The sequence below is a fragment of the Lasioglossum baleicum genome, chromosome 3 (genome assembly GCF_051020765.1).
Source record: "Lasioglossum baleicum chromosome 3, iyLasBale1, whole genome shotgun sequence".
In the NCBI taxonomy this organism is placed as follows: Eukaryota; Metazoa; Arthropoda; class Insecta; order Hymenoptera; family Halictidae; genus Lasioglossum; species Lasioglossum baleicum.
In genome coordinates this window covers 972,595-986,976 of record NC_134931.1, presented here as the reverse complement: position 1 = coordinate 986,976, position 14,382 = coordinate 972,595, and the positions used below count along the sequence as shown (strand labels likewise).

The following is a 14,382-nucleotide window of genomic DNA, read 5'->3' as shown; positions in this document are numbered from 1 at the left end:
GCGAATACGTCTTATTAACGATGATGCACAAAACACACACTTTTACACAATCACTGGACACTAGTCAACATACTTTCCGAAATCGTGACAGCGAACGGGAAGAAGTTACTCCGACCACACGGTCAAAATAGTACTGCGGTTGTCACTTCGGTTTTTCATGAATGGTTAAGGGTGGGGAAATGTTGCGTTTCTTAATTGGACGAGTGTGTGTCGGAAGGACCTTAGGTTGAGACGTGGGGAAACTGTCAAAGAAATTCCTTTTGGCATTGTCTACGGTCATCAATGACGTGTGATATACAAGGGTAGTCCGCCCGTCGCACAGTGGGCTCGATTGAAGAAACATGCGACATTTTTGAATAACTCTTAAACGACGAATGTCTCTTTAAATTTCGTTTCCTCGAGGCACGCACACGATTATGTTCTGTCTCATCGACACGGTCGTGTGGACTGTAGTATGTAGTAGGGTTTTGTCTATACGTATAATTCTACACAATCGAATTTTGCAAGAACTTTAACAGCTTATATCACAATAACTATTTGTTTGCGACATGTGGCTCCTTTCAAACTGTTTCTTTTCTGGATGAGTGGAAGGTGTTGATGTAAAAAAAACAATTTTAACAACAACTTTCTTTGCCATAAACAATTTTGCGGCAAGTTTCTCTTACAAATGTCCACCGATCCAGAGGTGTAGATTCACCCATAGAACGGTGACTTTCTATTCACCTTTACATTAGATTGTGAACATAGTACTCACCCTGCACACTCAAGCTTATGGCAACAACGATCCGTATAGGTTTAGACAGCCGAGTCCCAGGGTCCTGTAAATTCAAGAAAAATAGTATTTAAAAAAAGGGAGTCCTTACAGCGATTCAGAGGTTGAAAAGCGACCATGCGTGAGGAAAGAAAGTTTCGAGCGCCGTTCCGGAAATTTAGGCGAACCCAAGCAGGGACCGGCTGGCTAATGATCGATAACGCTCGCCGCCTATTACCGCCGCGCCGGGAGTAATCTCTCAATCGGCGATCGACGCGTCTGACAGAATTTACGATGCGTCTACGTTGAACTCGACTGGACTCGAGTCGACTCGCCATATCTAGTGGTAACGATGGCACTTACTGTTGCGGATCCAGTCGTTAGCCGCGGACGCGAGAGCAAGAGCGCAACTTTTCTCATAAATCTGGCGCGCGTTTAAAGCACAAAAGCTGCCGGAATCTCGGGGCCAGAAAGTTTCGCGCCGGCGCGGCTTCGTTTCGTTGCGCCGTAATCTTAGCTTCTTTCCCGAGATCACTGCCGCGACCTATCCACCCGCGCGATGTTCACCGCGCACAAATTTCACAGCGGAAACTGTAAAACGGCTCATTCCAGTTCGATCCGATCACTCTTACACCTCTCGATGTTCATTATGTATAATATTATTGCCAGTTCCTCTATAACGATCTAAAGATCTCAAAGCACAGAAGACATAGAAATCTGCAATTTGGTAAACAGGTAGCTGTCAGCCCGAAAAGATGCACCAATATGTTTTTACCCCTAAAATCCTTCAGGATCAAGTGCTAAAATTAAATTAGTGTTATTTAAGTTTCTCTGTAACGTAAAGAAATCTCGAAACACAGAAACCTTAGAAAGCTGCAATTTGGTAAACAGGTAGCCGTTAGCCCAAAAGGGTGCACGAATATGTTTCCATCCTGGAAATTCTTCGGGATTAATTGTAGAAATAACATTAGTGCATACCTCCAGAAATATGCCAGCCGTTGATTTTTATTCTGTATATTGGTGCAACAGTTTATTGTTTACAGACTGAGACCAATCGCAGATCCTGGACTCGATGTTGATTTAACTACAAGACTCTAGCTTTTGATTATTGTTTCCAAGAACTTCTACCAATATATTTGTCACATTTTTCCGCTCAAAGCCGAGAAGTCCGCGAGTCCTCTAGAACCACAATTATCCAAGAAACGGATAAGTTTCTGAATTTCCTGATCAAAATAAACTCGAGCGACGCCGATGAAGTGTCTCGATCCTCTTGTTGATCCGGGAGACTGTTTTGATCGCGTCGATCGACTCGATCGCGCACGATAACTACATTCAGCAAGTTTCGCAGTTTCGTTCTTTCCGAGGAGCGCGTGAATGGGATCGCGTCTTCCCGGCGACAGCTTCCCGAAAACCCGAACCCGCGAACTCGAAACCGTGAGCGACTACGATCCGCCGCTCTCCCGTTTACATCCAGACAGGTTTCCTGAATATTTCGAACAGCTATCTCTGTCGTTGTAACTCCGTAAGCGGGGATTTGCTTGACGCGGAGCGCAAGTACCAACAAGGGGGCGAAACTTTCTGGAATTCGGCGAGAAACTCGAAAGTTTGGAACACGCTACCTCTCTCTCTCTCTCTCTCTCTCTCTCTCTCTCTCTCTCTCTCTCTCTCTCTCTCTCTCTTCTCCCTCACACGATGTCGGTTGGTCGCGGACTCTCGCGCCCTGGCGCTCCGAGGGTAGCGCGGGCTCAAGAATTTTCGGGGTGGTTGTTGACAAGTTTCGGAAAGTCGCTCATGAATATCTTCGACCGGTTCGCGCGCGCACGGCTGGCCAACTTCGACGGGTTGGATGCCCTTCGGGCATCCTCGCTATGCGGTCGCCGCATTCGTCCTGCAACTCGCTTTTTTGAAATCTGGCTGGTGCGGTCGCGCTCTGATTGGTCCGCGGAGAACATTTTCGTGGTGGGAAAAGTGAGTTCAAGTGAGCGTGATTTGTTCATCTAGAGTGAACTTGCTCAATCAATTCTTCATCTCGATTGAATTAGTTCTTTTTTTAAATACATCAATTGGCTTGCATAAAAATATACAGGGTGTTCGCGATCATTTGTACCAGCGTTTTCTTCGTAAACGATAAACACTAGAAAAAAACCAAAAAGGAGTAAGCTGTAGTATATTTTACTAGCAATATGATAGCGTATCTCAATTTTTTTTATTTTTAATATTTTTCTAGAAACAAAGGTGACCTTCATTTTTTTAATGAAATGCTACATATTATTTTACATCAAATGAAAGCTGGCATTAAGACGAGTTCAACCAGGTAGTATACTATGGTCTTCAGGGTCATACAAGGGCATAACGTTTTGCAGCAACTGATAATATAGGATACCTTTCTGAATTTTCCTTCCACCATTTTATAATATTCTCAGAGATCCCGAATCGGGATTCTCAAATATTTTCGGGAATACCCGAATATTTTCGGGAATTCCCGTACCGTGTCTCGCACAACTCTAGTATACATATAACCTAAATTTACCCAATCTCGACGTAACTAGTCTCTGTCTTCAATACGAGGTTTGATAAAGAAATACGCGGAATTTGTAAATTTTCCGGGCTGTATAAAGGGGCCTACTCACGATCAAGCATGTTGCGCAATACATAATGCCTATAGCGCAACATGATTGATCGTGAATGATAGCGATTAACTAATTGCGCAACCCGTTGTGTAAAATCAGAATTTCCTGATATTTTGTGCACAACAAACGGGTTGCGTTTGTACTGTGAATGGCAGTGTTGCACAAATATCGCCGGACGAGTCTCATCACTACGGAGCGAAAAACTGAACGATTGCTCAAATTATGTGTCAACGTGAATACAATTTGGATTTGCATAACATCGTGCTGCTTAAGTCCAATTGGTGCAATGTTTTTTTGTTGTGTCGGTACAGTTGACCCTAACGCATGTCGACATAGGTGGCCATATTGGATATAGTCTTAGTCTGTTGTTGGTTGTCGAACAGGTTACACGTGTTCACCGAAAGTTGCGTTGTATTATATCTGAAGGGGAGTTTTTTGAAGGGGACAGAATTAATATCGATGAATAAATGAAGATTTTTTATCAAACCTCGTCCATGCAGCGTTGCCTGTGGAAGCGCGATTTCATTCCCGCCGTTCTGCGTATTCTCAGAAAATCGTTGCCCGTACGGGTAGACGGTGAACGGCTCTGGGCTAGAGGATGTCGCGTTTCACGCAAGGTCGCGACGCAACGGAAAGGGATCGGAAATCGTGGGAAGAAGGATCGCAGCTTGTGAAAAGTCGTGGTTGTTTTGACGGGTCCCGTTCCTGGCCGCGATATTAACGTCGACCGGGGGCAGGCTGGCAAAGCGAACTCTCCCATATATCTCGCGGCAACGACTAATATTTCGGAGAGCTCTGGGTCTCCGTCGACGATAAGTCGGTCAGATGTAACGCGACTCGTTTTCCCGCCACCGACGGATTTAACGCGAACGTTTCGAACGGAGTTACCGGCGAGCTTCCGCTTAATGAAAAGTACATACCGATGAACGCTCTTCGGTGGAAAAATCGCAATTAAGCGGCCGCCCCGCGGAGCCTGCGCCGCGATTAATCTCCTCGAAAATACATAGATGCTAATCGAGAGACGGACCGTTCGCTCGGGAAAACTTTCTGTGGAAAAAGTCCCGGCGCAACCCGTGAATTAAGAGCACACTCTGTCCCACGCTTTTTCGCGGACGGATTACGTAAAACGTTTTTCTAGAACGCGGGGGCGCGACGCGCGCGGCCCGGGTCCGAAATATCCGAAATTTTCGGCGTCGCGACGCGGTCCACCCGGTGAAACGTTAACGAGCTTCTGCGTCGACTATACCTTCGCCGCGTTTCGTACCTGTTGGTCCTCGCCCCGTGCCTATTAATAACAACGGATCGCGGCGCGCCGGCAAGCTGAACGCCGTTCTTCTGAGGTTTGAATTTTGCAGAAACGCTTCATACACTACGTGGTCTGTCCAGAAAGTAGTCGATCTTTGCTTATATCGTCGTTCCTAAGCGGGCGAAGGCGGATAGCGCATGTTTACCAGGTGTACCGGTTAATAAGTCTTAACTTAAAAAAAAAATAAAATCTGGATCTTTCCCATGGCATGCGGACGATCAGAAATGGTTTGTTGACCAACATTTAACTTCTCTGCCATTTGTTGTTGAGTTTGCGTATCGTTTTCGTCCAACAGTGCTTGCAATTCGGCGCCTTCAAATTTTTCCGGCTGGCCCGGGCGTTCTTTGTCTTTCAAGTCGAAATCACCACTTTTTAATCGTCTGAACCAACGCACACAAGCGTCTTGCGTTAGGACATCGTCACCGTAAGCTTTCACAAGGATACGACGGGTTTTGCTCGCATTTTTCTTTTGATTGAACAAGAAAAACAGTACGTGCCGCAAATGTTCTTTATTTGGTTGGAAACTAGACATGTTTACAATGGCGTCTTGAAAGGTATTGTCATAGCAACAAAATAACATAAGAGTTTAGACCGTGAACATACCCTTGCTTCCAGTAGCATCCCCAGCGCAGAAATTAAGAATTATTAACCGGTACACCTGGTATATTAGAGGCGGCCTTGTAATAAGTGGCCTGCCCATACAACAAACCTCTGCATGCCGTCATTTGGAAACATTGCGCAGTTTTGTAAGCATCGAGTCAAGTGAGCGTCGCGTATTATAATGACCGAACGCGTGGAACATCGGATATGCATTCAATTTTGCCAGAAACTTGGGCATTCTTGTTCGGAATCCATTGGTATGATTCTCCTTGTGACTTCTGGTTATTCCCCAAAATTAAAAAACCTCTCAAAGAGAGAGGACAAAGATTTGCCTTTTCTGTTCGCTATCCCTAAAGATGATTTTAAGGAGTGTTTCCGTAAGTGGGAGGATCGCTGGGAGAAAGTTATGGCTTCTAGCGGACAATACTTTGAAGGGGACACCATTGATATCAACCAGGAATGATACTTCCACCCGCTACAGCACAAGGTCGGATACTTTCCAGATAGACCACGTATACCGGCCGGTCCTTCCGCGAGCAACTATGAATTTTTCAAAGGAAACGTCGGCGGAGGATGCGCCTCGAAAATTGCCAGATCCGTGCCGAACCGAGAGAATGACCCGAGGGGAACGAGCTGCGATCAGAGGGGGATGCGTTCAGGGGAAAGGGTGCACCGCGTAAACAAGGCCATGGTGCACCGCTTCACGCTCTAAAGAACTTGCTCGATCACGGTGGAGACGCATAACGATCGCGCAAAGGATTCGTGGCGGACGAAAATTCTCGCAGCCAACGTTCTCCATTTTTGACACAGTTCCAGTTTGCCTTCCAGAATTATGGAGTCGCCCTTTTTAACCCGGCCCTTTGGACTCGACCCTTGCTCGCTAGAATTTTTAGTTTTCTCTCGGATAATCTATGTCCGCGCTGGAGCGCAGCTGAACGAATGAATAAAGAAACGGTCCGGAGATGTATTTCGACCTCCGTAAAATATTACGTTGGAGGGAAAGTTCTGTCGCATTTTAAACAGGCAGCTAATTTGAAGCAGGAGTTGACAGATTATCTGGAAGATGGCAACAAGTTGTAAGAAATAATGGAAATTATATCATTGAATAATATCAATATGTTTTTATAAATTGAGTCAAATGTTTTCTTTAAAGTACGACAGAACTTTCGCTCCAATCTAATAGGAGGGAGATTGTTGGTCCCGAACTTCATAAACTTTCTGGATCCCGACCCGATCCAAACCCGACATTTCTCGACTGTTGTGTTAGAATTTAGAAGACGCGAGAGCGAGACAGGTGAAAATCCGGTGAATTTACATTAATCTACTGGAAAGGCACGTCTCCGGATATGTGACCAACGCCAGGCAGGGGTCGGTGGCCATATATCCGAGCAGCACTGTATTTTTAACCTACTGACTGGATCGTTACGGCGAAAGAAGTTTCGCTGCACGTTTATTCTCCATGCGGACTAATGTGTTTGTTGAACTATGAACTTGGTGCAATCGAGGTTCTAAAACGCTCTTATCGAGCATTATGTGTCTGAGATGGACAAGATTCTCGTCTGCTTATGTCTAGAAGACGAAAATAGGAGCAATGAGGTCGAAAGATCAAACATGATCCTCCCGATCGATTCTTGCCGTGATATCGAATCGAATCGAAAGAGGACCCGACTCGCGGGCCGCGGAGCACGAGTATTCGCGAAATCGAGGAGCGTGACTGGCGAACTTTTGGCACGAGCCACGGTAAATGGTTTACTGGTGGCTACGCGAGAAATTGCGAGGCAACGCGAGTCGACTGGAGGCGAGGCGATAGGAGGCAACGGGAGGTCGTGTCTGGGAGGGCGACGCGCTCTCTCTCTGTACTCTCTCTCTCTCCTCTCCAGGCGTCCTTAACTCCCTGGTCGGTCTCTCTATCGCACTCTCTCTCTCTCTCTCTCACTTGCTGTTCCTCGGCCACCCTCCTCTCTCACCCTCTCGCGCGTCGATGTAGGAGTCGCTTCAAAACTCGGTCAAAGTCTCGTCGCCGTGGCGTCTCGCTTTGGGGATTCGAAGGAAGGGTCGTTTCTCTTTCTCCTCGTCCTCCTTTCCACCTCCTGCTTACCTCTCTCTCTTCTTTCTCTCTCCTTGTGATACTTTTCCTTTTCCGTTTTTCGTTGCACGCACCCCCCGATTCCTTTTTCTCGCTCGAACATACGACTTGGCTGACCCGTGAATCGTAACCAGACAACCGGTGTCTGGCTTCTGGTGACATTTCTCCTCTCTCTCTCTCTCGCTCTCCTCGACACCTTTTAGGTCAAACGGACACACGGCCCCGTTTCTCCGACCCTTCGGCGATCTGGAGCGTGGAGGATTTTCGAGGGACGCTTCTTCCAGTCGTTCAAATCCGTCGACGCATCGATCCGACGCCGAGGACGATCGTTTCCTTCGCGAAGTGGCTCGGAGAACAAGAGAAGAGAACAAGCATGGTCGATTTCGTGGCGCGAATCGCGAGGGGGAAACTTCTCGGTAGTTTCCTCTCCTAGGTTCGTAGCGATGATGAGTAAGAGAGAGAGAGAGAGAGAGAGAGAGAGAGAGAGAGAGAGAGAGAGAGAGAGAGAGAGAGAGAGAGAGAGAGAGAGAGAGAGAGAGAGAGAGAGAGAGAGAGAGAGAGAGAGAGAGAGAGAGAGTCAGGGGGAGAGGAAAAGCAGAGAGCAAAGGGAAAGAAGAAAGTTTCCCTCCTGGTCGTTGGCCGTTCATATTTCATCGGGGTCGGCGTGTTGGTCGGTCGCTCGCGCGCTTGTTACGCGGCCGAGATAAAGCGGCTAGCCGCGACGAGGAGCGTAGAGGATAGTCGAGCCAGCAGCCGGCTAAAGAGGAAAAAAGTTTAAAGCGGTCGTCGGACAGAGATTCGATTTATTGACTTTCGAAGTCACTCTCCCTTTTTTTCGCGGAGGTCGAGGCAGGGGAAATCCGATGGAAGCGCGATGGAAGAGCGGAGGGGCTGGAAAAAAGCAGCGAAAAGTGTGGCGCGCGCGTTCCCGCACCGCTCCGCTTCGTCCCCCCCTCTCTCGATCTTCCTCTCTCTTTCTCTCTGTGTATGTTCGCTCTATCGGTTGAACGCTGGCCAGAGGTAGGTCAGGATCGCGAGGAGCGAGATGGATACAAATCATAAAATTTGATTGGACCCGACCTAGGCCGGGGGAACAGCTACGCTCTCTCACCCTGTTCCCCGTGCGTGTGTGTGCGTGTGCGTGTGCGTACGCCTGCGTTCGTACGGGGGTGAGAGCCCGATATGTCGGCTCACTTCGCGTGTTCTCCGCGTGTTTTCCATTGACCGAGGACAGGAAGGGAACGGGAGGAAAAAGCGGGAGCGAAAAACTTGGAGGGAAGCCGCGGCAAGGGGCACGGGGCCAGGTTATCGCGCGCCGATTCATTCATTCATTTTTCCCTTCTTTCGGTCCCGGATAGATCCCGCGTAACAGATTACAAGCGAAACTATGTCGACGCCCCCGCCATACACACCACGCTCGAAACTGTTTCGACCATTTTTTACCAACCATTTCACCTACGCCTCTCGCGCGCCACGATCGTTGCACTGCTGGGAGAACCTCTGCGCTAGATACATATTTGCTCCTACGATCATTCAATGGAAGAGGGTAGCCGAATTTAGTGGAGCATCGTGAATTTTCACTAAGGCAAATACTTGCAATTACTGCTAAAAATATCGCAATGTCCACAGTACTCGATTTATCGAAGCTATCGTTGTCGGAATGAGTTTCTACAATTTATCGAACTCGCTGCTGGACGTATTATGAGAACTATTAGCTAATACTGCGTATCTGTCGTAGTATTCGTAAAATAAATTGCAATCCGAAAATTTCAGAGTAATCAAAATAGGTGAAATCCAATACGATTTATGTGCGAGTATCACACTCGTATGAACATTGCGTAAAAGAGTGTCAGCGAACTCGTATTATCCCGATGGTTTGATTTTCAGATTATATTCACACTCCAGGCATAAAATAATAAACTGTCTTGTAATTATAAACCGCGTTCTCTTAGGAAATTGTGTTTTCAACGTAGACTCTTATTCGAGGTTTCGATTCAAATGTTTGCAGTGCTAATAACGGCGCCGATTGACTATCGCTAGTAAATTATCTTCTATTCATAGCCTCTTTTATTTCAGAACTTGCTATTGACGTCGTATAATTCAATTTACGTTCGCGTATGAACAGTTGAGAAGCACTATGATTCTTCTTACGCGCGTCTAGACTGCGGAGCTTTATGAAAAATAAAAATTCCCTCCATCGATTGCAAGGGGTAGAAACGAAGTACAATAGAATGTTATGATGAATGTTTGATGTAATTTTTAAATGCATACAGCAGTCTAATCATGCACACATTCCTGAAAGGGTTAATGTTGGAATACGCGACATCTTCTGACTCATTAGGCCAATAACACCGTGTAATTAGTCAATGTCGATTAGACAGGATAACACTTGTTACATACATACTTGTTCTCATCGCTTCTCGTTCATCCTTGTAAAAGTTCGTCCACGAGTAAACACGTGTTCTGTTCTATTGTAGTATCGCACGTTTTCTGTGCAGATAGCCTCTTCGATTATTGTATAAAATGAATATATATGTAGTTTATGAGCTGTTTATCGTGAGACCCGTGTGATTGACTTCTGTCTATATCATTCTTTCGTAATTTGCAATGAATATTCATAGCAATGATAATTAATAGACTGCTGATCTCAATGCAAAATAAAAATGTTTTGCATTGATTGTGGAAAGCAGGAATAACATAAAAATTGACTTTGTTACATTATAACCAACATTACAGCATTCGTGAATTTTTCAAATCCTTTCCCGTTTTATATTTCACCCAACCAATTTCTTCATAAGTGCATAAAGATCCGCAGTTTAATGACACTGTCCAACACCAAATTTGTTCTACAACCACTGTTGGGTGGTTCTTATAGAGTTTTTCGCGCTGATTCCGAATCTGTCCTTAATCTTTCTCCTAGACGCACAGTTTTTGAGGAACATGACTTTGAAAAAAAAACATATTTTTCAACTTTAAACAAATATTGTGGTGTTATTATGAAAAATATTGAATTGTTCTTTATAGCAAAAGATTCTGTAGACTTTCCCGAATACAGCGATATCCAATATTACTACATTATGATTGTTTAAACATGTTCGACCGCCTCTGTTCTAGCGGTAAGCGCCACTGGCGGCAACTCTTGTCGGGCGAAGATATTTTGCTTTCTGGTTTCGAAAAAAACGTCGACCACGCAAACTTGAAAGGGTGGTTTCTCAAGATAAAAGTCTGCTCTATCGAGTGGTGTAGTTCGATTTACCGCTGGACCCTTATTTTCTTAGATAAATTGAAAAATATCCTCAAAAATTGGTGCAAAAGTGGTGTTTCTCCGTCTTTAATCATTGTTTAAACATGTTTAAATCATAATGTATTAATATATTGGATATCACTGTATTCGGGATAGTCTACAGAATCTTCTGCTGCAAAGAACAATATTTGTTTAAAAGTTGAAAAATATGTTTTTTTTTTCAAAGCCATGTCCCTCAAAAACTGTGCGTATAGGAGAAAAATTAAGGACACATTCGGAATCACCGCAAAAGGCTCTATGAGAAGGACCCAACAGTAATTAGAGAACATAAAAAAAGTTGAAATTTGTTGGACAGTGTAATTAATAATGCAAATTACGCTTCGTAAACGCAAAAATAGGACTTTCGAGGGTGACCTCGGCCCAGATCTATGTAGCACTTTTGACTACTGAAAAACCCCATCTTTGTATTTATAATCGTGAAATGAGAAGGCGCATTCCGCTCCCTTGCAGTCCTGTAAACGAGACTACCCCTTTCCGAGATAAAACAGGGGAAACTCGCGGTATCGCAAAGGGTTAATTCGATCGTCCGTATCATCGCGAGACGAGTCCGTTCGCCTAACCGCCCCGATCACGCGAATCGGTAGACGGCCGACGCCGACGCGGGAACGAGCCGATACGTGTGGCCAAGTTTTCCAAGAGGGTGCGCGCCCCGATGAAAATTCCCCTCGTTGTTCGCCGAACTTCGATTACCCCCCGCACCCCCCATCGATTTTCAATCGTCGAGTCGGTGTCTCCGAGTTTCCGAGAGTCCAAGGTCTCGGTTAGAACCAGCCGTTTCAATTTCCGCGAGCAAACGCTCGCTACAACCCTCCTCTCTCTTCCTCTCCTCTCTTTACTACCCCCGTGCTTCAACCCCACACCCTCCGTATACCGCCGCGGTATTAATCCGAATAATGCCACCGCGGCGCTCGAACAAGCGACAACAATCTAATCGAGGCGAGAGCTACCAAATCGTCGACAGCCGGTCGCCTATTAACTTCAATCTTTAATACCTGCTACGAAAGCTCGATCGCCCGCGGCGAACCCGCGCCACGGAGTTAGGCTACCCCGTTGGATATTCATAAGGGACAAACGCCTCGTTTAGACGGTGTATTTACGGACTGCGCACCCTTGCTAAAATAAGAAACGTCGATTTTCGAAAAATAGCTCACTCCGCGCCGTTCTGTGGAAATACCCGCACCAAGATTTGTCTGTGAACCTTTCGCTACGGAAGATAATACAGAATCAGAAGATTTGTTGCAATCATCGTGGACAAGTTTTGGCGTCATCAGTATATGCATATTAATTTTTTAAAGCGCCTCCAGGTGCCAACTGTAACGAAAGGGTCAAACTGATCAAATCCCATAAGACTATCCTTGGCGAAGCAGATTTTTCATTGGTACACTTCCCTCGCCTCTGCGAACGAGAGAAGCTGAGAGTTCGAATAAGAAATTATACAGTTGGAAATTCGAATGTCTCTAACTTTTAACTCTGAATTACTCGCATATAGTATTTACAATCTCAAAATTATAAATTTAGTGCTCCAAGCATAAAGAAAGGTGCCGACTACACCAGCAAATATTTATTTTGCATTGAAGTAATTATTGGACTCAATAAAAATTTATTTACGTCGGGGTGGTGTTGAGTTTTATGTAACCAGTTATGTTCGTCTAGTTTACGTGTTTTCGTCTATGTATTGGGTTGGCAAGAAAGTAATTTCGGTATTTTAAGGTGAAATAAAAATTTCATTAAGCAATGGACTGTAATCGATCAAGTATTTTTCATCTTATTCGATGATCTTTTGCCATCTTTCTGGTAGCTCAATAAAGTTATTGGCTGTTTTCATAAAGCTGCGACAGCTACATATTGAATAACAAAGTTGGGTATCATTTTACCTTAAAATACCGAAATTACTTTCTTGCCAGCCCAATAGTTTAATGCAAGAATTTGAACGTTCATCAAGCCCGCGCGCTATTCAATAGGAATCGTCTGACGCGTCTGACCATGACCTGCCGAATCTACTTCTTGTATTTACGCGTCGCGTCGGAGACTCGAGGCGTGCGGACGCAATGTTTGGCAAGATTTCAACAGTGAAACGTACAGCGATAGTTGAACTAAAATTGTGCTGGGATCTACGAAGTAAAAGAAAATCAAAATAGCAGTGACTACGAAGGTATGTCCATCCTGAAGCAACATCGAGCAACTATGTGATACCTATTGTTGGCTTTATTTACCGAATGAGACGATTGTCCGTTGATCCGTCGGAACGGTGAAGCGTACTGCAAACGATAGTTGATTTCTGTGACGCGGGCGCGGAAGGCCTAAATTCTATCCGATGCCCGAGACTCGGAGGTCTGAGAGTAGAGGAGGAGGACAGCAGCGTCGAGAGGGGCTCGTCGCCGAGAGACTCGGTGCGCTCGGTCTGATGTCTCAGCATGTCTCGGCGAGGACGGCTCACGCTTCATTTGAATTACATGAAAATCGAGCACGCTTCTTAAGGGGCGGAGCAAGAGAGTGCTAGAGTAAGAGAGAAAGAGATAGAGATCCTCTCGATCGCGACGGATCGATCGCGGGCCGCACAGATTCGTGGCAAGATTATCGCGCCTAGATCCGCGAGAGTTGTTGCTTCTCGAGCGACTCGGGAGAGGAGGCAGCGGAGAGTGGCTGAGACAAGGGGACTCTCGTTCGGGTCCCTTTGTCTCCTCTTTCTCTCTCCCTCTCTCTCTCCCTGCCTCTTGAAAGAGAAGGACGAAGAGAGGGTACATCCAGAGGAGGCAAGCCGAAGAGCCAAACGATGCAGATTATTCCCGACTCGACGACGATCGCGATATACCCGATGGATTAGCTACTAAGGTACCTACTAGCGCGACTAGACGAGGACGAAGCAAGAATCGATCGAGCGGATAAGAGCGCCGACGACGGAGGGAAAACGATTCGTCGCGGTCTAGCGGAGCGGCGGGGAACGGGGATTACCAGCCGGATAATTTATTTTCGAGTCGTCGCGCGATTCGAATCGATTCCGTAAGACTCGCCTCCCTATTATCGCCGGCGAAGCTGCCGCTCGAGCTCCCGCGGCCAAAGGGACACATCGCCACCGTTGTCCTCTCGAGATAAGCCGCAGACCGTGAAAAGAACGCGAAATACGGTCACCTTCTGACCCCACGAACCCTCTGGATCCGCCTGGGATCGACGACTGACTCGAAAACCTGCCGCATTTCTCGGAACGTGCTCGACACGTTCGCTACCGCATGGAGTGGAGGTGTATTTATGCAATATAAAACTGCATCGACTACAAGACGGGATTACGGGACGTCCAATGAAGATTTCTTTGTTTTTCTTAATAATTCAGCTGAAACTGTGCTTTAAATTGTACGTAACTATCAATCGACGACTGAAGAGAACAGCGGGCGCATTTTTCGGAACGTGCTCAACACGTTCGTTACCACATGGACCGGAGATCTCAATGCAAAATAAAAATGCCTCTATTACAAGACACGACAGCAAGACAAGATAATCTCTTTCTTTTTCTTTAATTGTCTTATTCAGCTGAAACTAGTACACGATGTTCTTTCTGATGGATGGACTGTGCTTTAAATTGTACGTAACGTAATTGTACGAAAAAGGGACCGGGCAGGAGACGAAGGTAGGATGGAACAGGGGCCGTTTTCGAATCGCACCGGTGTCGTTTAGAGGGTTCCGATGCACGTGCCGCGCCTCGAGGATTTT

General features: G+C 46.0%; 2 protein-coding genes across 5 annotated transcripts in view; one reads left to right on the top strand and one right to left on the bottom strand.

Moving 5' to 3' along the window:
• The window catches only part of Tdg (Thymine DNA glycosylase), a 148,549-nt gene that overhangs the window by 37,923 nt on the left and 96,244 nt on the right, over positions 1-14,382 (top strand). The gene's annotated exons all lie outside the window — the stretch shown is intronic.
• Positions 1-14,382, bottom strand: part of Dnmt3 (DNA methyltransferase 3) — a 174,686-nt gene that overhangs the window by 78,587 nt on the left and 81,717 nt on the right. For 2 of the 4 annotated variants that reach the window (XM_076420109.1, XM_076420110.1), the window contains one exon: positions 755-818. The exons of 1 other annotated variant lie outside the window; for it this stretch is intronic. The gene's annotated coding sequence lies outside the window, so the exon portion shown is untranslated. Of the gene's footprint in view, positions 1-754; positions 819-3,868; positions 3,924-14,382 lie in introns of those variants that run through there. One more of the 4 variants, XM_076420112.1, reaches the window with a different exon arrangement.